This window comes from Oncorhynchus mykiss, chromosome 10 (genome assembly GCF_013265735.2).
Source record: "Oncorhynchus mykiss isolate Arlee chromosome 10, USDA_OmykA_1.1, whole genome shotgun sequence".
Classification (NCBI taxonomy): Eukaryota; Metazoa; Chordata; class Actinopteri; order Salmoniformes; family Salmonidae; genus Oncorhynchus; species Oncorhynchus mykiss.
Window position 1 is genome coordinate 5,288,028 of NC_048574.1, and position 22,110 is coordinate 5,310,137.

Sequence of the window (22,110 nt, forward strand, 5' to 3'; positions counted from 1 at the left end):
CTTGCTGTTTGGGGTTTCAGGCTGGGTTTCTGTACAGCACTTTGTGACATCGGCTGATGTAAAAAGGGATTCATAAAAACATTTGATTGATTGAGTGATTGATTGATTGACTTGCTTTAACAAGGCAAACTTAGCAACGTTTGACAAATGCTCTGGTTTAACGGCAGCCGAAAATAGAGTCCATACTGGTTTCCATTAAATTGTTAAAAGTCAAATTCTCTCTGTAAATGTCAAAGTGTCTCAGTGTAAAAGTCATTCAACTTTCATCTAGGGCATCGTAGCCATATTTATCTAATAACTATACTTAACATCGTATCCAACAGAAAAGTTCAGATTTATGTTATTTTAACTTTTCTCCTTTTTTGTTCTTTCTCTCTCTCTCTGTCTCTGTCTCTCACTTTGTCTCTCTCTCTGTCTCTCATTCATTCTCTCTGACTCTCACGCTGTCTCTCTCTCTCTGTCTCTGTCTCTCTCTCTGTCTCTCAAATTCAAGCTGCTTTATTGGCATGAAAAACATTGTGTCAATATTGCCAAAGCAACAATGTATACAATATACATTGTAACAAAATTGTAAATGATAGCAAATAATAATATAAAATGGTAGTAAATAATAATACAAAAATAAATACAATAAAATGGTAACAGTCTACAGTAAACATTAATAATTATAGTAATAACAATAATAGTAATAATAAGTAAGTTACTGTTTACTATGCAGATGTTATTATTCAGTGTCCCTCAGGCTATGGCAGGAAAATACATATTTGGCTGCAAGAGGAGCCATTGCTCCTTCGCCCATGAGTATTCTTAGTTTTTCCTCTGGGTTCAATTTGTAAAAATGTGGAATATATGTAGTCATTTCTGTGAATAATGAATCTCTTTGTGAGGAATATTTATCACAGTAAAGGAGAAAGTGCATCTCTGTCTCTACCTCCCCTGTCATGCAGTGACCACATACACGCTCTTCTTTGGGTAGCCATGTCTTTTTATGTCTGCCGGTTTCTATTGCCAATCGGTGGTCACTCAGCCTGTACTTGGTAAGGATCTGTCTCTGCTTCGTATCTCTGACAGAGTAGAGATAATCAGCCAATTCATATTCTCTGTTTAGGGTCAGATAGCAATTTAGTCGGCTTTGGGATTTTGTTTCGTTTTTCCAGTATTGTAAGTATGATTCCTTTGATTGGTTCATGATTTTGTTTATTGGAATTCTTTCTTTTGAAGCAGTGCTGGTGTCAGCTTGATTGGTGAGGTCCAACACCAGCTGACTGAGAGGGCTCGTTTCTGGGCTCAGCTCTTGGGCTTGAAGTGCTTTAAATTGCAGACTCGAATTTGGACTTGAATTTAGATGTAGCCAAAATTTTAATGATCTTTTCTGTATTTTCATTATTACTGGAAAACGGCCCAATTCTGCCCTACATGCATTAGTTGGTGTATTTCTCTGGACTTGTAGAATTTTCCGACAGAATTCTGCATGTAGGGTTTCAATTGGATGTTTGTCCCACATTTTAAAATCCAGTTTATTGAGTGGCCCCCAAACCTCACTTCCATAAAGTGCTATTGGTAGGATTACACTGTCAAATATTTTAGTCCAAATTCTAATTGGGATGTTGATTTTGAATAATTTCATTTTTATTGCATACATTGCTCTGCGGGCTTTTTCTTTGAGTGCCTTCACTGCCATATTAAAGTTTCCCGATGCAGATATGGTCAGACCAAGGTAGGTGTAATTTTTTGTGTGTTCAATTAAGGTGTTGTTCAGGGTGAATTTACATTTTTGTTTCTGACATCTGGTTTTTTTTTGGAAAATCATGATTTTAGTTTTTTGGAAATTTACTGCCAGGGCCCAATTATGGCAATATTGCTCCAGAATATTAATGTTTTGTTGAAGACCTTCTTTGGTTGGTGATAGAAGTACCAAGTCATCAGCATATAGCAGGTATTTCACCTCTGTGTCAAATAGTGTGAGTCCTGGGGCTGGAGATTGGTCCAACATGTCTGCTAATTCATTGATATAAATGTTGAAAAGATTTGGACTCAAATTGCAGCCTTGTCTCACACCTCGACATTGTGAAAAAAATTCTGTTCTTTGGTTTTTGATTTTTATTGCACACTTATTTTCTGTGTACATACATTTTATTAAGTCATACACCTTACCACCAAGCCCACTTTGTAGAATTTTGTAGAATAGCCCTTCGTGCCAAATCGAATCAAATGCTTTTTTAAAGTCAATAAAGCAAGCAAAGATTTTGCCCTCTTTTTTTTGGTGGACGTGTTTATTAATTAGTGTGTGTAAGGTGTATATATGGTCAGTAGTGCGATGGTTAGGGAGAAAGCCAATTTGACATTTACTTATTACATTTTTTTCTTGAAGAAAGGTTTGAATTCTTGAATTCAAAATGCTACAGAAAATCTTTCCCAAGTTACTGTTGACGCAAATTCCCCTGTAATTATTGGGGTCTGATTTGTCTCCACTTTTGTGGATAGGGGAGATGAGCCCCTGGTTCCAGACATCAGGGAAGCAGCCAGAAGTTAAAACCATGTTGAACAATTTAAGCACAGCATTTTGCAACTCAGGTGTGCTGTTTTTCAGCATTTCATTTCTGATGTTGTCTACACCACAAGCCTTTTTTGATTTAATAGATTTTAGCTTTTCATTTAGTTCTTGTTGGGTTATTGGGTAATCTAATGGATTTTGGTTGTTTTTAATGACTGATTCCAGGATGTTCAATTTTTCTTTAATTTCTAATTGGTTCTGGTTTAAGTCTTTTTGTGGGATGTTTTTGTATAGATTATCAAAGTAAGTTTTCCAAATTCCTACATCTTGTATGGCTAATTCTTGTGGCTTTGTTGTGCTTAAATTGTTCCACATGTCCCAGAACTGATTTTGGTCAATTGCGTTTTCAATTTCATCAAGTGTCTTGTTGGTATAATTCAATTTCTTGCATTTCAGTGTTTGTTTATACTGTTTCAGAGTTTCAAAGTATTCATATCGTAGCTCTGGGTTGTTTTGCTGCTTATGTTTTTTGTTTGACATTTGTCTTAGGTGTTTTCTAATTGTTTTACATTCATTATCAAACCATTTGTCAGAAACATTTTGATTTTTGCTTCTGATGTTGCATTGCTTTGGTTTTCTCAAATTTGCTTTCGATGCTGCTTTTTGGAATATGCAGTTGATGTTTTGGGTAGCTGAATTGACACCATCTTTATTGTTTTGGTACTGTGAGTTATTGAAAAACTGTATAGAGTTCATCATTTCATTTGAGTTCAATGTTTCAATGAATGCCTCTGCACTGTTTGGAGCCCATCTGAACGATTGGTTTATGTTGTAAAGTTTATTGGGCTGTTTTTTTGAATGAATATTGCCGGTTAATTTCTTCAGGAACACGTTGATCTGACTGTGATCTGACAATGGTGTCTGTGGTCTGACAGTGAATGCACTAATGGAGGAGGGGTCAATGTCAGTGATGGCATAATCGACTACACTTGTCCCAAGAGCTGAGCAGTAAGTAAACTGACCTAAAGAGTCCCCTCTGATTCTACCATTAAGCATGTACAGGCCTAAGGCTCGACAGAGATGTACTAACTCTTTTCCATTTTTGTTCAGTATTTGGTCAGGACTGTTTCTATTATTTATAATAGGGCTACTGTACAAGGAGGGGTGTCCAAATATGTGGTGGTTACCTCCCGCATCAGTGTAGTCAGGCTCAGAACCTGTTCTTGCATTGAAATCTCCACAAAGAAGCACTTTACCCTGCGCCTGAAATGTAATGATTTCTGTCTGGAGATTGTCAAAAAACTGATCATCATAATATGATGAATCTGAAGGAGGAGCATAAGCTGCACATATGTATACATCATTGTCACAATAGATTGTACCTTTGTTAAGTTTTAGCCAAATGTGAGTGGTACCTTTTTTCATTTCATTCAGTGCTAAGTCCTGCTTATGCCAAATGATGATTCCACCTGAGTCTCGGCCCCGTTTAACATTTTTATGTTTGATTGATGGTAGTAAACTTTCTCTATAGCCTGAGGGACACTGAGTATCTATGTCTCCACGACACCATGTTTCCAGTAGGATCATGATGTCCTGTCCCTTGATGTTTTTAATCAATTCTGGATTAGTTGTTTTATAACCAAAATGTGAAGAGTATAGGCCCTGGATATTCCAAGAGCTGATAGTTAATGATCTCATTTATAATAAGTGATATTCACTGGTTTGAGTAAAGTACATCGAAAAAAACAAAAAAAATAAAATATGTATATATACATATATATACATACACACATACACATATACATATATATACATACATATATACATACACATACATATATATATACATATATATATACATACACATACATATATACATACACATACATATACACACATACATACATACATACATACACACACACACACACACACATACATACACACACACACACATACATACATACATATATATATACATATATATACACATACACATACATATATATATATATATATATATATATATATATATACACACATACATGCACATACACATATACACACATACATACATACATACACACACACGCGCACACACACACACACACACACACACCATTACATATAATAATTATTATAATACCGGTGTCAATACATTTAGGAATATTTGTAAACAAATGAATAAGAATGGAATAAGATTGCATTGTACTTATGTTATGTGCAATCTGCAACCCTGTGTGTTTGTGTGTGTGTGTGTGCGCGTGCGTGCCCGTGTGTGAATTAAAGGGACTGTCTAGCTCAGTAGTCTGCATATTAGTTGCAGTAGTTGGCGCACCTCTCCTATCTCTGATTGTTCTAGGGGTCTTCTGCCAGAGGTTACCTCAGCATATGTAGGCTGACGATCTAATTGATACATGGTGTGGACTGCATCATGTGGTCTACTTCCCTGAAGGGCAGTGTTCTGACCGACCCTGGAGTAGTGGTCAGAGCTGTGTTGTGATGGGCTGGGTCTAGTAGAGCTGTGTTGTGATGGGACAGGTCTAGTAGAGCTGTGTTGTGATGGGCCGGGTCTAGTAGAGCTGCGTTGTGATGGGCCGGGTCTAGTAGAGCTGTGTTGTGATGGGCCGGGTCTAGTAGAGCTGTGTTGTGATGGGCCGGGTCTAGTAGAGCTTTGTTGTGATGGGCCAGGTCTAGTAGAGCTGTGTTGTGATGGGCCAGGTCTAGTAGAGCTGTGTTGTGATGGGCCAGGTCTAGTAGAGCTTTGTTGTGATGGGCCAGGTCTAGTAGAGCTGTGTTGTGATGGGCCGGGTCTAGTAGAGCTGTGCTGTGTTGGGCCTGGTCTAGTAGAGCTGTGCTGTGTTGGGCCTGGTCTAGTAGAGCTGTGCTGTAATAAGCCATGTCTGGCTCTTTTCTCCTCGGGATGGTGGAGGTACTGTTGTTTCAGAAGGTGGGGCGTGGGACCTTTGTTGCTGGGGTGATGGGTGTGTGGGTCCCTGCCAAGTGTTGCATCTTTTAGGTCCTTGGCAAAGGTTCTGATACTGTCCTGATCAAGATGTATATTATCATATAAGTGTTGACATGTCAGAGTGGGGTGGTGAGCCGTTCTGACGTTGAGCAGTGAGGCACAGTCCACAGTGATCTGTTGATTTATTTTGTCGATCAACTTTTCTGGGAAGTCTTTTCTTGGTAGGAGGGTGGACACAACTATATTGGTTGTTGGGAACATAGCCTGTGCCCGTTCTGCCACTCTTCTCACTGCCCCAGATACATTTTCACCTTTGGCATGAAGGTCGTTTGTGCCAGTGTGGATGATGATGTTGTCAGGGGTGTCAATCCTGGTCTGACTGAGTAGCTGCATTGCACTCTCAGTTGTAGGACACCAGAACTTATACACCTGGTGTCTAGGGAATAATCTTTCCTGGACTAAGAACTTCCCATTTGAATCAATTAGAATTGCAGTTGTGGGTGATTGTCTGGGTGGAGCAGACTGGGAGGCTGGTATTCTGACCTGGGCTGGAGCAGACTGGGAGGCTGGTAGGTTAACCTGGGCTGGAGCAGACTGGGAGGCTGGTATTCTGACCTGGGCTGGAGCAGACTGGGAGGCTGGTAGGTTGACCTGGGCTGGAGCAGACTGGGAGGCTGGTAGGTTAACCTGGGCTGGAGCAGACTGGGAGGCTGGTATTCTGACCTGGGCTGGAGCAGACTGGGAGGCTGGTAGGTTGACCTGGGCTGGAGCAGACTGAGAGGCTGGTAGGTTGACCTGGGCTGGAGCAGACTGGTAGGCTGGTGCAGTGTCATCCGGCTGTGGAGGCCATGCTGGTCTCAGGTTCTGCTTGTGTTGTACCAAGCGGGTGTTCTCTAGATGCAGAGGACACAATGACTCTCTGCCGGTTGAGGGTGTCAATGTACCTCTCTTTTTGTTCGAGCTCCTTTCTAGTTGTGCTCAGATGGTCTCTGAGGTCATCATTTGTCTGACTCAGCTTGTCCATTCTGCTTTCTAATTTAGCTATGGATGCTCTGCTCTCCTCCCTGAACTGTTTCATCTCTTCTTTGAGTTTCTGGACAGTGTCCTCCTCTTGAAGCTTCTTCTCTCTGAGTTCTATGACCTCTGCTTCGACTAGAGAGAGGGTGTTGTGGAAACGTTGCATAGCAGGTGTTCTTATTGAAATTGTCATGTCCTTGACTCTGTCTGCTGCAGGTGAGGTAGGTAAAGGGACGTTGAGGGCTTCCTGCTGGGTCACAGAGACCATTGGGGTCTGCTTTTCTCCATCTCCCTCCTTGACTTTTTCCTCATTTTCTGAGATGATGTCAGCGTCTTCTTTTAGGGTAGCAAACCTATTCTCAAAAGCCTGGAGGCTTGAATCATTGCCTTGTATCAATACAGTTCCATTATTATATAAGTTTACTGTTTGATATGTGTTGCTCTGGTCAGCTTCTTCAAAAATGCTGATCTGACATCCTTGGCTGATGCCCCTCTTTTTTGAGAAAGGGAAATGGTTGCAAATAACCTTTTTCCATATGTTCCCTCGATTGGTATTAAAAATTAAATTTGCTCTTGTTTTGTAACTGGTAAGATCTGCAAACAGGCATTCATGGTTCTGTCCCATCAACAAACCTTTGAAACTTTTCTTAGCTTTCTCTGTTTGGATGTCTGGTGGGTAAACAATTTCCATAGCAACGCTGGTGATGTTGGCTACAATGTTGCAATAGAAGTGCTGTTTCTTGTATTATGCTCTCTTGTTTCTTCAGAGGACTGTTTCACTTTGTTGTCCTTTTTTCTTTTCTTTTTTCTTCTGTCCTTATTTTGTCCTTATTTTGTCTTCCTTTCTTCTGTTAACTAGATATTTTTTTTGTTATTCTTTGTAAGCTAGCTAGCTTCTTCCAGGAGAGTCCCTAGCAACTGCTTAGCAACATGTAAACAATTCAGCTAACAATTCAGCTAGCTAAGATAACTGTATAATTTTATGAAAAATAGTTACTTTTTCGAAATCCTGTCTTTTTGGTTTGTTGCTTGTATTGTCTTCTATTGAGTCTTGCAGTTTTCTTTTGATTTTTTCGATGTACTTCACTCTAAAAAACCATTTAAATCTCAATATATACAGGAGCTCATTTTTCAGCAGCTGCTCAATTTGGAACTCCGGAACTCTCTCTCTCTCTCTCTGTCTCTCTCTCTCTCTCTCTCTCTGTCTCTCTGTATCTCTCTGTCTCTCCCTCTCTCTCTCTCTGTCTCTCTGTCTCTCTCTGTCTCTCTCTCTCTCTCTGTCTCTCTCTCTGTCTCTCTCTGTCTCTCTCTCTCTCTCTCTCTGTCTCTCTCTGTCTCTCTCTCTGTCTCTCTCTCTGTCTCTCTCTCTGTCTTTCTCGCTGTCTCTCTCTCTCTGTCTCTCTCTCTGTCTCTCACGCTGTCTCTCTCTCTCTGTCTCTGTCTCTCACTCTGTCTCTCTCTCTTCCTCTCTCTGTCTCTCACTTTGTCTCTCTCTCTCTCTCTCTCTGTCTCTCACGCTGTCTCTCTCTCTCTGTCTCTGTCTCTCTCTCTCTCTCTCTCTCTCTCTCTGTCTCTCACGCTGTCTCTCTCGCTCTGTCTCTGTCTCTCTCTCTGTCTCTCTCTCTCCCTCTCTCTGTCTCTCACGCTGTCTCTCTCTCTCTCTCTCTCTCTCTCTGTCTCTCACGCTGTCTCTCTCTCTGTCTCTGTCTCTCTCTCTCTCTCTCTCTCTCTGTCTCTCACGCTGTCTCTCTCGCTCTGTCTCTCTCTCTCTCTCTGTCTCTCTCTCTCCCTCTCTCTGTCTCTCAAGCTGTCTCTCTCTCTCTGTCTCTCTCTCTCTCTCTCTCTCTGTCTCTCACGCTGTCTCACTCTCTCTGTCTCTCTGTCTCTCTCTGTCTCTCTCTCTCTCTCTGTCTCTCTCTCTGTCGCTCATTCATTCTCTCTGTCTCTCACGCTGTCTCTCACGCTGTCTCTCTCTCTCTGTCTCTCTCTCTGTCGCTCATTCATTCTCTCTCTCTCTCTCTCTCTCTCTCTCTCTCTCTCTCTGTCTCTCTGTCTCTCTCTCTCTCCCTCTCTCTCTCTCTGTCTCTCTGTCTCTCTCTGTCTCTCTCTCTCTCTCTGTCTCTCTCTCTGTCTCTCTCTGTCTCTCTCTCTCTCTCTCTCTCTCTCTGTCTCTCTCTGTCTCTCTCTCTGTCTCTCTCTCTGTCTCTCTCTCTGTCTCTCTCTCTGTCTCTCTCTCTGTCTCTCTCTCTGTCTCTCTCTCTCTCTCTCTCTCTCTCTGTCTCTCTCTCTGTCTCTCTCTCTCAGTCTCTCTCTCTGTCTGTCTCTCTGTCTCTCTCTCTCTCTCTCTGTCTCTCTTTCTCTCTCGGTCTGTACCCTCCAAACTACATCACTTTATGATGCTTGGTGTTGCCACTAAGTGGTTTCAGTAAAACTCTTCGGTCATTAAAGTCTGAGCCTCTTGGTGTCTTTTTAAAAGTCAAACAACGTTCTCCTTATCATTCTGATGATGGTCATCAACTCTCAACCCTGTGATCAAGTCCTTTAAAAAGGTCAGACAGATATCATAACCTTTAGATGTTCTCTCTCTCTTTCTCTCTCTCTCTCTCTCTCTCTCTGTCTCTCTCTCTCTTTGTCTCTCATTCATTCTCTCTGTCTCTCACACTGTCTCTCACGTTGTCTCTCTCTCTCTTTGTCTCTCATTCATTCTCTCTGTCTCTCACACTGTCTATCACATTGTCTGTCTGTCTGTCTGTCTCTCTCTGTCTCTCTGACGTCTAGCACCACTCCTTCTGCCTTTAACTCTTTCCAGTGGCTTGTCACTAGAATGTCCTGACAAGTCACTAGAATGTCCTGACAAGTCACTACAATGTCCTGACAAGTCACTAGAATGTCCTGACAAGTCACTATAATGTCCTGACAAGTCACCAGAATGTCCTGACAAGCCACTAGAATATCCTGACAAGTTACTAGAATGTCCTGACAAGTCACTAGAATGCCCTGAAAAGTCACTAGAATGTCCTGACAAGTCACTAGAATGCCCTGAAAAGTCACTAGAATGGCCTGAAAAGTCACTAGAATGTCCTGTCCTAGAATGTCCTAGATTCTGGGTTAAAGTTGGAACATTGTTATACTCAGAAGTACAGTATCTGAGGAGTGATAGAGACTGGTTTTTACATCAGAAGTTAATGGTTTTCTGTAGGAGCCAGATGGCTGTGGAATGTGTTGGGTAGACAGGAGGAAGTCACAGGATTGCTAGAGGGGATACGGGTGGAGATCTTTGGATTAGGCATCAAGGAGGTTGAGGTTAGAACAGATCCCCTTAAGGGAGAAACAATGGTTTAGTACCCCATCACTTCCTCTTCCTGTCTAACCATAAAAAATGTAAGGGTTGGAGAGAAGGAGGAGGTGTCACGTTCTGACCATAGTTCTGTTGTTCTGTTAGTGTTGGTCAGGACGTGAGCTGCGTGGGCATTCTATGTTGTGTGTCTAGTTTGTCCGTTTCTATGTATGGCCTGATATGGTTCTCAATCAGAGGCAGGTGTTAGTCATTGTCTCTGATTGGGAACCATATTTAGCCTGTTTTGTGTTGGGTTTTGGTGGGTGGTTGTTTCCTGTCTTCTGTCTTTGTGTCTATGCACCAGATAGGACTGTTTTGTGTTGGGTTTTGGTGGGTGGTTGTTTCCTGTCTTTGTGTTCTCTGCACCTGATAGGACTGTTTCGGGTTTTGTCACGTTTGTTATTTTGTATTTGTATAGTGTTCACGTTATGTTGTCTTTTATTAAGCATGTTGAACACGAACCACGCTGCATTTCTTCTCCTTCCCCGGAAGAAAGCCGTTACAAGAGGGCCTAAATGGGAGTTTATATACTTGTGGTAGTAGAAACATGTGTTGTCTGAATGCAGCTGCATTGACCCTCTGGGGAGAATTTAAACTTTTCTAGTGTCCGTTGAGTCATTCACTCTGAGATTTAGAACCTAACAAGGCTTAAAGGTTAAAGGTTAAAGGTTAAGGTTTAGGGAAACTAGGATATTGACTGTTAAGACATTTTTACTCCCCCCATCAGTCTTGAAAATGTCACAAAAATCCCAGAGATGTAGACCAGACAGTGAACAGCTTACCATAGTTATACTCAGAAGTCATACTCCCCCGATGGTGTACTTTGAGACAAATGCGTTTAATGAAACAAAAGCTTTTACTGCATCAGTTCTTCTGCAGTTTCAGGTTCACTGGAATACCTCCCAACTGGATGGACATCTACAACAGAGGTGTACCGGGTCCCCCTTGTGATTCTCTCTCCCCTCTTTTTTTGTTTGTTGCTGAGATATGTCCAGAGGGGGAGTTCGATGGGGTTCGTTACTCATGAGGAAATGGAGTTCTCGCGCCACTTCCAGAGGCAATTCCAGTTACAATTTGACAGGAGATACTGATGGTAAAATGGTAAAATGGCAGGTCATCTTGGGGTCAACAAGACCTATGACTGTATCTTAACGTCTTAAGGCCTGGTCTGAAACAGTGTGTCATGGCTCACTGTAAATCCTGTCATGTTTGCCAGCGTACTGGTAAACCGAACCAAGCTGTTCCGGTTGCACCTTTGCAGCCTATTCCTGCTTTTGACAAACCTTTTCAGCAGGCTTCTGGTGGACTGTGGTGGTCCTTTGCATTCAACACCTCCCATTTCCCATCTGTCTCTTAACACCATCCATATTGGATTTCTATTTGCCATATATTTTTTCAACTGTGAGGTTTCACAAAGGTTCTGAACCTTTCTATTCTCATAGTTTCCACAGATTATAATTTGAAAATAAACATTTGTGCTATTATATTATTGATCGATTGACAATTACTTTTCAGATCACCCAGCAGTGCTATTTGCAGAGTTAGCTTCAGGTAAATATTGCAATTCTTCAGCCATTCCTGGACCTGTGACCAAAAACAACCTACATATACCAAAATAAATTATCTATTGACTCCACACATCAAAATCTGCAGAGCTGGGAAGATGGTATCCCCCATATACAGTGGGGCAAAAAAGTATTTAGTCAGCCACCAATTGTGCAAGTTCTCCTACTTAAAAAGATGAGAGAGGCCTGTAATTTTCATCATAGGTACACTTCAAATATGACAGACAAAATGAGAAGATGCCCCACGTTCTGTCTTTTCTGGTGGATTAAACTGAAATTGCAACCAACTTTCTATGGGTTGTTTTCGAAATAGGGATATTTTCGAGTTGATTTCCTTTTCAAATATGTCACGACTTCCGCCGAAGTCGGTCCCTCTCCTTGTTCGGGCGACGTTCGGCTTTCTAGTTGCCACTGATCCATGTTTCGTTTGGTTTTGTCTTCATTATACACACCTGATTTCTATTCCATTAATTATGTTCCTTATTTAACCCGCTGGCTTACCTCTCTGTTTTGTGCGTTATTGTTTGTCATTCGGGTTCTTTGGATATTTTGTGTTTTCCGTGTTGGAATATTATTCTTCATTTTTGAGTAAACTGTCGGACTATACTCATCTCTGTGTCCTGCGCCTCACTCCACCTTTCTCCATTCACCAACAGCTTCACAAAATAACTGAAAGTGAGAGATTGTAATCTGAATAAAGGGAAAAAAGGCCTTTCTTGAACATGAGGTGAAACATTCTTACTAATTTGCTGGAGAACCAGTTTGGATTTAAGTACAACTTCTGTATGACTGACGCCTTTAGTGAGAGGTTCAATACTTCCATATTTAATTATATCTGCCCTCTGAATTTATATTCATTATATAAATAGGCCCTTTTAATTTTGTCTGGCTTGCCATTCCAAATAATATTGAATCTTTTTTTTCTCACATAATAAAAAAAAAACAGTTTGCTAGGTGTAGGCAAGACCATAACGAAATAGGTCAACTCGGATATGACTAAAGAGTTAATCAGCGTAAACTGGGATACGACTAAAGAGTTAATCAGCGTAAACTGGGATACGACTTTCTATTAAAATGTATGAGATGATTTCTTTCCTTCAGTACAAAGAGTGTGATGTTTTCGTCTTTTGAGCATCAAGTCATGAAATCTATGCAATCAATCACTTTTTATAGCTACTGTTTACAGGCCTCCTGGGCCATATACAGCATTCCTCAATGAGTTCCCTGAATTCCTATAGGACCTTGTAGTCATAGCAGATAATATTCAAATTTTTGGTGATTTTAATATTCACATGGAAAATGGAAAAGTCCACAGACCTGCTCCAAAAAGCTTTCGAAGCCATCATCGACTCAGTGGGTTTTGTCCAACATATCTCTGGACCTACTCACGGTCACAGTCAAAGTCTGGACCTAATTTTGTCCCATGGAAAGATGTTGTGGATCTTAATGTTTTTCCTCATAATCCTGGACTATCGGACCACCATTTTATTATGTTTGCAATCGCAACAAATCATCTGCTCAGACCCCAACCAAGGAGCATCAAAAGTCGTGCTATAAATTCACAGACAACACAAAGATTCCTTGATGCCCTTCCAGACTCCCTCTGCCTACCCAAGGATGTCAGAGAACAACAATCAGTTAAAGCTTCTTATGGTTGGGGGCCATATTGAGTAGCTTGGATGAATAAGGTGCCTAAAGTAAACGGCCTGCTCCTCAGTCTCAGTTGCTCATATATGCATATTATTATTAGTATTGGATTGAAAACACTAAGGTTTCTATATCCAAGGTTTCTATAACTAGATCTATAACTGTTTGAATGATGTCTGTGAGTATAACAGAACTCATATGGCAGGCAAAATCCTGAGTTGAAATCAAAACAGGAAGTGAGAAATCTGAGCTTTGTATGTATTCACCACAGTTCCCAATGAAATCCCCTTGAGATATTTTATTTTTTTATTTTTTTATTTTACCTTTATTTAACCAGGCAAGTCAGTTAAGAACAAATTCTTATTTTCAATGACGGCCTGGGAACAGTGGGTTAACTGCCTGTTCAGGGGCAGAACGACAGATTTGTACCTTGTCAGCTCGGGGGTTTGAACTCACAACCTTCCGGTTACTAGTCCAACGCTCTAACCACTAGGCTACCCTGCCGCCCCAATATATGAATGATGTTGAACTGCCTAGGGGTTCCACTAGATGTCAACCAATAATATACATTTTAATGAGACTTCTATGGTGATGTGGGAGTGAACGATAGCAGAATACATCAGGTGTCTATCAAGCAGCCATTTTCTGATCACGATTATTCCTCATGGTACCCACTTGCATTCCATTGCTTATGATGACAAGAACGAATACTCCGGTTGGAACTTTATTGAAGCTATATGTTAAAAACATCCTAATGATTGATTCTGTACTTAGTTTGAAATGTTTCTTCGACCTGTAACATACCTTTTTGAATTTTTTCTCCGATGTAACGCTGACCAGAATGAGTGTTTGGATATGTATACCAAACGCGCTAACAAAAGAAGGTATTTGGACATAAATAACGGACATCATCGAACAAAACAAACATTTATTGTGGACCTATGATTCCTGGAGTGCTTTCTGATGTAGATCATCAAAGGTAAGGGAATATTTATCGTGTAATTTCTTGTTTATGTTGACGTCATCGTTGCGGCTGTGGTGATTTTTACTTCTGAGCGCCGTCTCAGATTATTGCATGGGTTTCTTTTTCCGTAAAGTTTTTTTTAAATCTGACACAGCGGTTGCATTAAGGAGAAGTGTATCTAAAGTTCCATGTGTATAACTTGTATTATCATCTACATTTATGATGAGTATTATTTTTCCGTAAAGTTTTTGTGCTTTTTTTCTCTCTCTCTCTCTGGCTGGTAAAATTGGCTGTGTGTTTTAGTGAGTTGTTGGTGACCTAACATACTCGTTTGTGGTGCTTTCCCCGTAAATCCTATTTGAAATCGGACACTGTGGTGGGATTAACAACAAGACTACCTTGAAAACGATATAAGATACATGTATGTTTGAGGAATTTTAATTATGAGATGTCTGTTGGCGCACTGCACTTTCACTGGTTGTTGTCATATCTCTCCCGTTAACAGGATTGAGTAGTTCTAACCACCTAACTGAGGAACTGAATTTAACCTTTAACCTTGCTCAATACCCTAGATGCAGTTGCACCCCTAAAAACTAAAAACATTTGTCATAAGAAACTAGCTCCCTGCTATACAGAAAATACCCGAGCTCTGAAGCAAGCTTCCAGAAAATTGGAACGGAAATGGAGCCACACCAAACTGGAAGTCGTCCGACTAGCTTGGAAAGACCGTACCGTGCAGTGCAGTATAGAAGAGCCCTCATTGCTGCTCGATAATCCTATTTTTCCAACTTAATTGAGGAAAATAAGAACAATCCGAAATGTATTTTTGATTCTGTCGCAAAGCCAGCTAAAAAGCAGTATTCCCCAAGTGACGATGACTTTCACTTCAGCAGTAATTCACTTCTTTGAGGAAAAGATCATGACTATTAGAAAGCAAATTACAGACTCCTCTTTAAATCTGCGTATTCGTCCAAAGCTCAGTTGTCTTGAGTCTGCACAACTCTGCCAGGACCTAGGATCAAGAGAGACACTCAAGTGTTTTAGTACTATATCTCTTGACACAATGATGAAAATAATCATGGCCTCTAAACCTTCAAGCTGCATACTGGACCCTATTCCAACTAAACTACTGAAAGAGCTGCTTCCTGTGCTTGGCCCTACTATGTTGAACATAATAAACGGCTCTCTATCCACCGGATGTGTACCAAACTCACTAAAAGTGGCAGTAATAAAGCCTCTCTTGAAAAAGCCAAACCTTGACCCAGAAAATATTAAAAAACTATCAGCCTATATCGAATCTTCCATTCCTCTCAAAAAAAATTGAAAAAGCTGTTGCACAGCAACTCACTGCCTTCCTGAAGACAAATAATGTATACGAAATGCTTCAGTCTGGATGTAGACCCCATCATAGCACTGAGACTGCACTTGTGAATGTGGTAAATGACCTTTTAATGGCATCAGACAGAGGCTCTGCATCTGTCCTCGTGCTCCTAGACCTTAGTGCTGCTTTTGATACCATCGATCACCACATTCTTTTGGAGAGATTGGAAACCCAAATTGGTCTACACGGACAAGTTCTGGCCTGGTTTAGATCTTATCTGTCAGAAAGATATCAGTTTGTCTCTGTGAATGGTTTGTCCTCTGACAAATCAACTGTAAATTTTGGTGTTCCTCAAGGTTCCGTTTTAGGACCACTATTGTTTTCACTATATATTTTACCTCTTGGGGATGTCATTCGAAAACATAATGTTAACTTTCACTGCTATGCGGATGACACACAGCTGTACATGTCAATGAAACATGGTGAAGGCCCAAAAATCCCCTTGCTATAAGCCTGTGTTTCAGACATAAGGAAGTGGATGGCTGCAAACCTTCTACTTTTAAACGTGGACAAAACAGAGATGCTTGTTTTAGGTCCCAAGAAACAAAGCGATCTTCTGTTGAATCTGACAATTAATCTTGATGGTTGTACAGTCGTCTCAAATAAAACTGGAAAGAACTGAAAACTGCTGTTCATAAATGCTCTCTATCCAACCTCACTGAGCTCGAGCTGTTTTGCAAGGAGGAATGGGAAAAAATTTCAGTCTCTCGATGTGCAGAACTGATAGAGACATACCCCAAGCGACTTACAGCTGTAATCGCAGCAAAAGGTGGCGCTACAAAGTATTAACTTAAGGGGGCTGAATAATTTTGCACGCCCAATCTTTCAGTTTTTGATTTGTTAAAAAAGTTTGAAATATCCAATAAATGTCGTTCCACTTCATGATTGTGTCCCACTTGTTGTTGATTCTTCACAAAAAAAATACAGTTTCATATCTTTATGTTTGAAGCCTGAAATGTGGCAAAAGGTCGCAAAGTTCAAGGGGGCCGAATACTTTCGCAAGGCACTGTATTTGACCCTGCTGGTCATTTATGAACATTTGAACATCTTGGCCATGTTCTGTTATAATCTCCACCCGGCACAGCCAGAAGAGGACTGGCTACACCTCACAGCCTGGTTCCTCTCTAGGTTTCTTCCTAGATTCTGGCCTTTCTAGGGAGTTTTTCCTAGGCACCATGCTTCTACACCTGCATTGTTTGCTGTTTGGGGTTTTAGGCTGGGTTTCTGTACAGCACTTTGCGATTTCAGCTGATGTAAGAATGGCTATATAAATCATTTTGATTTGATTTGATTTATGTGCACATGACCATCAGACCATTTTATTGGTAAACTACACAGTAATGTAAAATTTGTATTTTGATCCAATACATAATATAGAACACTGATCATAATTTAGTTGTAATCCAGAGAGGTTAGAAATAGTATCTAGATCCTCTGAGGCTGTGAAGGGGATTCTAATTGTGGATTTAAAAGAAAACATTAATCATCAGCGTACAATGACACCTTTATTTTTAAGCCACGGATTTCTAGCCCCTTGATATTACTGTTGAATCGGATTTTAATAAGTAACATTTCAATGACAATAATAAATAGATATTCCAATAGTGGACAACCTTGTTTAACTCCTCTTGACAGTTTAAAACTTCCTGAGTTATTTACCCTTTTATAAGAGATTCTCCAAAATTGAAATACTCCAGGCATTTACACTACCGTTCAAATTTTTTGGGTCAGTTAGAAAAAAAAAATTGTCCATTAAAATAACATCCAATTGATCATAAATACAGTGTAGACATTGTTTAATGTTGTAAATGACTATTGTAGCTGGAAACGGCTGATTTTCAATGGAATATCTACTTAGGCGCACATTGTGTTAGCTATTCAAAGTTAATAATTTTAAAAGGCTAATTGATCATTAGAAAATCCTTTTGCAATTATAATAGAACAGCTGAAAACTGTTGCACTGATTAAAGAAGCAATGAAACTGGCCTTCTTTAGACTAGTTGAGTGTCTGGAGCATCAGCATTTGTGGGTTCAATTACAAAAAAACTTTATTTTGAAACTTGTCAGTCTTGTTCTGAGAAATGAAGGCTGTTCCATGCAGAGTTGCAAAGAAAAAAACATATCTCAGACTGGCCAATAAAAAGAAAAGATTAAGATGGGTAAAAGAACACAGACACTGGACACAGGAACTGTGCTTAGAAGGCCAGCATCCCAGAGTCGCCTCTTCACTGTTGATGTTGAGACTGTTGTTTTGCGTTGTTTTGCTTCATTTTTCAAAAAACAAGGACATTTCTAAGTGACCCCAAACTTTTGAACGGCAGACTACACTCGTATTTCATCAAAGGCCTTTTCAAAGTCAGCCAGGCCTGGTTTCCCAGATGGTTTCCCAGATGGTTTCCCAGTATGTATGATGGTGATAAGAGTGACTGGCCCAGAATACCAGGCTTGGTTTCCCAGATGTTTTCCCAGATGGTTTCCCAGATGGTTTCCCAGTATGTATGATGGTGATAAGAGTGACTGGCCCAGAATACCAGGCCTGGTTTCCCAGATGGTTTCCCAGATGGTTTCCCAGTATGTATGATGGTGATAAGAGTGACTGGCCCAGAATACCAGGCTTGGTTTCCCAGATGTTTTCCCAGATGGCTTCCCAGATGGTTTCCCAGATGGTTTCCCAGATGGCTTCCCAGATGGCTTCCCAGATGGCTTCCCAGATGGCTTCCCAGATGGATTCCCAGATGGTTTCCCAGATGGTTTCCCAGATGGTTTCCCAGATGGTTTCCCAGATGGTTTCCCAGATGGCTTCCCAGATGGTTTCCCAGATGGTTTCCCAGATGGTTTCCCAGATGGCTTCCCAGATGGTTTCCCAGATGGTTTCCCAGATGGCTTCCCAGATGGCTTCCCAGATGGCTTCCCAGATGGCTTCCCAGATGGTTTCCCAGATGGTTTCCCAGATGGTTTCCCAGATGGCTTCCCAGATGGTTTCCCAGATGGTTTCCCAGATGGTTTCCCAGATGGTTTCCCAGATGGTTTCCCAGATGGCTTCCCAGATGGCTTCCCAGATGGTTTCCCAGATGGTTTCCCAGATGGTTTCCCAGATGGTTTCCCAGATGGCTTCTCAGATGGTTTCCCAGATGGTTTCCCAGATGTTTCCCAGACGGCTTCCCAGACGGCTTCCCAGGCGGCTTCCCAGACGGTTTCCCAGACGATTTCCCAGACGATTTCCCAGACGTTTTCCCAGACGGTTTCCCAGATGTTTCATAATGTTCTATTGTTTCACGGAACTGTATTATCTCTACGTTTTTTATTTTACTTTTTCGCCCCAATTTCGTGGTATCCAATTGTTTTAGTAGCTACTATCTTGTCTTATCGCTACAACTCCCGTACGGGCTCAGGAGAGATGAAGGTTGAAAACGGAACACAACCGAACCAAGCCGCATAACACAGCATCCAACCTGAAAGCCAGCCGCACCAATGTGTCGGGGGAAACACTGTTCACCTGGCAACCTTGGTTAGCGCGCACTGCGCCCGGCCCGCCACAGGAGTCGCTGGTGTGCGATGAGACAGGGATATCCCTACCGGCCAACCCCTCCCTAACCCGGACAACTCTATGCCAATTGTGCGTTGCCCCACGGACCTCCCGGTCGCGGCCGGTTACGACAGAGCCTGGGCACGAACCCAGAGTCTCTGATGACACAGCTGGCGCTGCAGTACAGCGCCCTTAACCACTGTGTTTTTTTTATAAACAGACTGGATCTTTATGTTTACCACTTGGATCCTGTTTCAGTAATAATGAGTGGTTAAAACATGCTAACAACTGTCCTCTAACTGTATAAAAAACTAGTTTGGTTTGCCTCCACCGGTATGCCATCCATCCCTGGAATTTTCCTTGCAGCAAGAAGTTCTTCCTCTCTTATTTAGCCTTCACATGAGTCTTTCTGGACAGATGGTCATTTTACATTATTAACAGAAGAAGAATTCCAGAAGGATGAGGTAAGGTAAGGACAACTTGGTTGCAAATGATCTTCCCAGGGTGTGCAGTCCAATAAATGTTGTTTACACCGAGTGTAGCCCTGGCTCACAATCGATTTTGACTGCACCTTTTGCCCTTTTGAAGATGAGTTTTGTTTTGGTTGGGCTCGTTCCAAGGGAATGTGAGATATAGAAACGTACGTGATTTTTCCCACCTGTTTTCTCAAAAAATCGTCAGATGTAAAAGGCTGTAAAGAAAAATGGCCGCCTGAAGAAATGGCAGCAGTTTTACGGGAGGCCAAAATTTGATTTGAAAAATATATAATAAATATATAATAATAATATAATAATAATAATAATAATAATAATAATACAAAAGATTGTAAAGAAAAAAAGTGAATAAAAAGAGTAAAAAAGTGAATAAAAGAGTATATAGTATATAGAGACAGTCAAAAGGTTGGACACTGCTACTTATTCAAGGCTTTTTCTTCATTTTTACTATTTTCTACTTTTGGCCATGTTTATATTGGAGAAGAAGACGACGGCTTTAATTAAATGGCGACGCATGACATGATGGTCGTGAGACTAGAAGTTATTTTCTGTTTGTTTGTTACTAAACTTGTCCAATAAAAATATAAGATATATTTGTTTATCTTAAAGGGGAGAAGGTGTTACAGATTTTGGTTTTTCCCATTTATATTTTTGAGGTTGGACGTTAGCGCGTTTGCCCTCGTACCGCTTGGTTTCACCTTGTTAGTCAGTATGTATGATGGTCATATTTAAGAGTGACTGGCCCAGAGCTCCAGTATGTATGATGGTCATATTTAAGAGTGACTGGCCCAGAGCTCCAGTATGTATGATGGTCATATTTAAGAGTGACTGGCCCAGAGCTCCAGTATATAGTATGGTGATAAGAGTGACTGGCCCAGAGCTCCAGTATGTATGAGGGTGATATTTAAGAGTGACTGGCCCAGAGCTCCAGTATGTATGATGGTCATATTTAAGAGTGACTGGCCCAGAGCTCCAGTATGTGTGAGGGTGATATTTAAGAGTGACTGGCCCAGAGCTCCAGTATGTATGATGGTCATATTTAAGAGTGACTGGCCCAGAGCTCCAGTATGTGTGAGGGTGATATTTAAGAGTGACTGGCCCAGAGCTCCAGTATGTATGATGGTCATATTTAAGAGTGACTGGCCCAGAGCTCCAGCATGTATGATGGTGTTATTTAAGAGTGAATGGCCCAGAGCTCCAGTTGTCGTGGAAGGTCATTAACACCTTTAGTTTAGGTTCCCCATTCTGAGTTCTAGACAAACAATCCTTTATCTGACCTTCCCTGTTTTTTGTTATTGCTACACCATTTTGTTTAGCTTCCTGTCTCTTTAAGTTTTCTGTGTGTTTTTCTTAGTGGGCAAATCTAGTGGGCGCTCATGGTGGGTGTCTTTTAGGTTCCTGTAGTTGTTATGCAACTTGCAGTGGACACCCACATCAGTGTCTTTCAGAACCCCTCCTACTACCCCGCCTGTTTAGGTTTGGTTGTTGTCAGCGACTCCTCGTTAAGTGCCCCTTCTATTTGAGTGACACTTTTTTTTTTGCTCACTGGGGAACATAACTGTAGAGCTATTGTATTTTCCTTCACGACAACAGCAGCCATGAAGGCTTTGACAGGGACCACTGTCAGGGACTACAGGTTTAATAAATAACATTAAAGCTGAGAGTTTTCTACTGTTATGATCATCAACCTTCCTCTTCCTCCTCTTCCTCCTCCCTCTTCCTCCTCTAAACCAACTTTGCCTCCTTTCTTCTGTCTCTCACTCTCATTTTATCTCTCCCTCCTTCCATCTTTCTGTTTTGATCTCGCTCTATCTATCTCATCCTCTCTTCCTCCTTTTCTCTCTCTTCCCCCCTCTCTCTCTTCCCCCCTCTCTCTCTCTGCTCTGTCTCTCAGAAAAAAACCTCTAACATGTGGAACCATTATTGTCTCAGACAGTTCAGTTTACACCCTGATGGAGGTGCAAGATACAATTTTATACCACTAAAAGGGATAATCCACCCCCTAGAAGTAAAAATCATGAAACGCCTTGTTAATTTCATGAGTCTACATTCTACCGTATCAGCGGGGTGAAATAATACATTCCCCCACGAGTGTCCGTCTGTGAGATCAGGAAATTGTGTAGAAAACTGCATGGTTCTTGGCACAATATCACATTTCACAACACTTTAAAAAAAATTATCTGCACTCCAGATCACCAAGTCAACCAATACATGGTTCTGGTCTAGAACAAATCCATACATTTATATCGCCATGACAACTTTTATATTTTGCTTAGATGTACTCAATCCAAAGAGTGTACTAAATTATTCAACTCAATTTCTCCTTCAAGTACCTTCTTGCAGTGTACCCTGTGTGTCTGTTGTAGGAAAGAGCCGTTGTTCCCCTAGCAAAGTACTTTGCACTCGTGCTAGGCAGATAGACTCCTAAATTGATAGCTAATTTCACAGCTAGCTAGCTGATATTGACTTTGGTATTATTGTGCGTAGCTACATTTGCTAGCTAGCTAGTCAGCCAGCCCAGAGAGAGAACGCATTGCATTGTGGGTTTTTGTAGTCGACTTTCACATTTCTATCAACCTAATGAAACAAAATGAAACATTTCTTCTTCAACTAAAAAGTTTTCACATATTGCTGCAGGGTCGTAGCCATTTGGTCACTTAGTAGGGTTGTTTTCTTTAAAAACTTCTGGTTCATTAATGCTGGGTTCTGGTTCATTA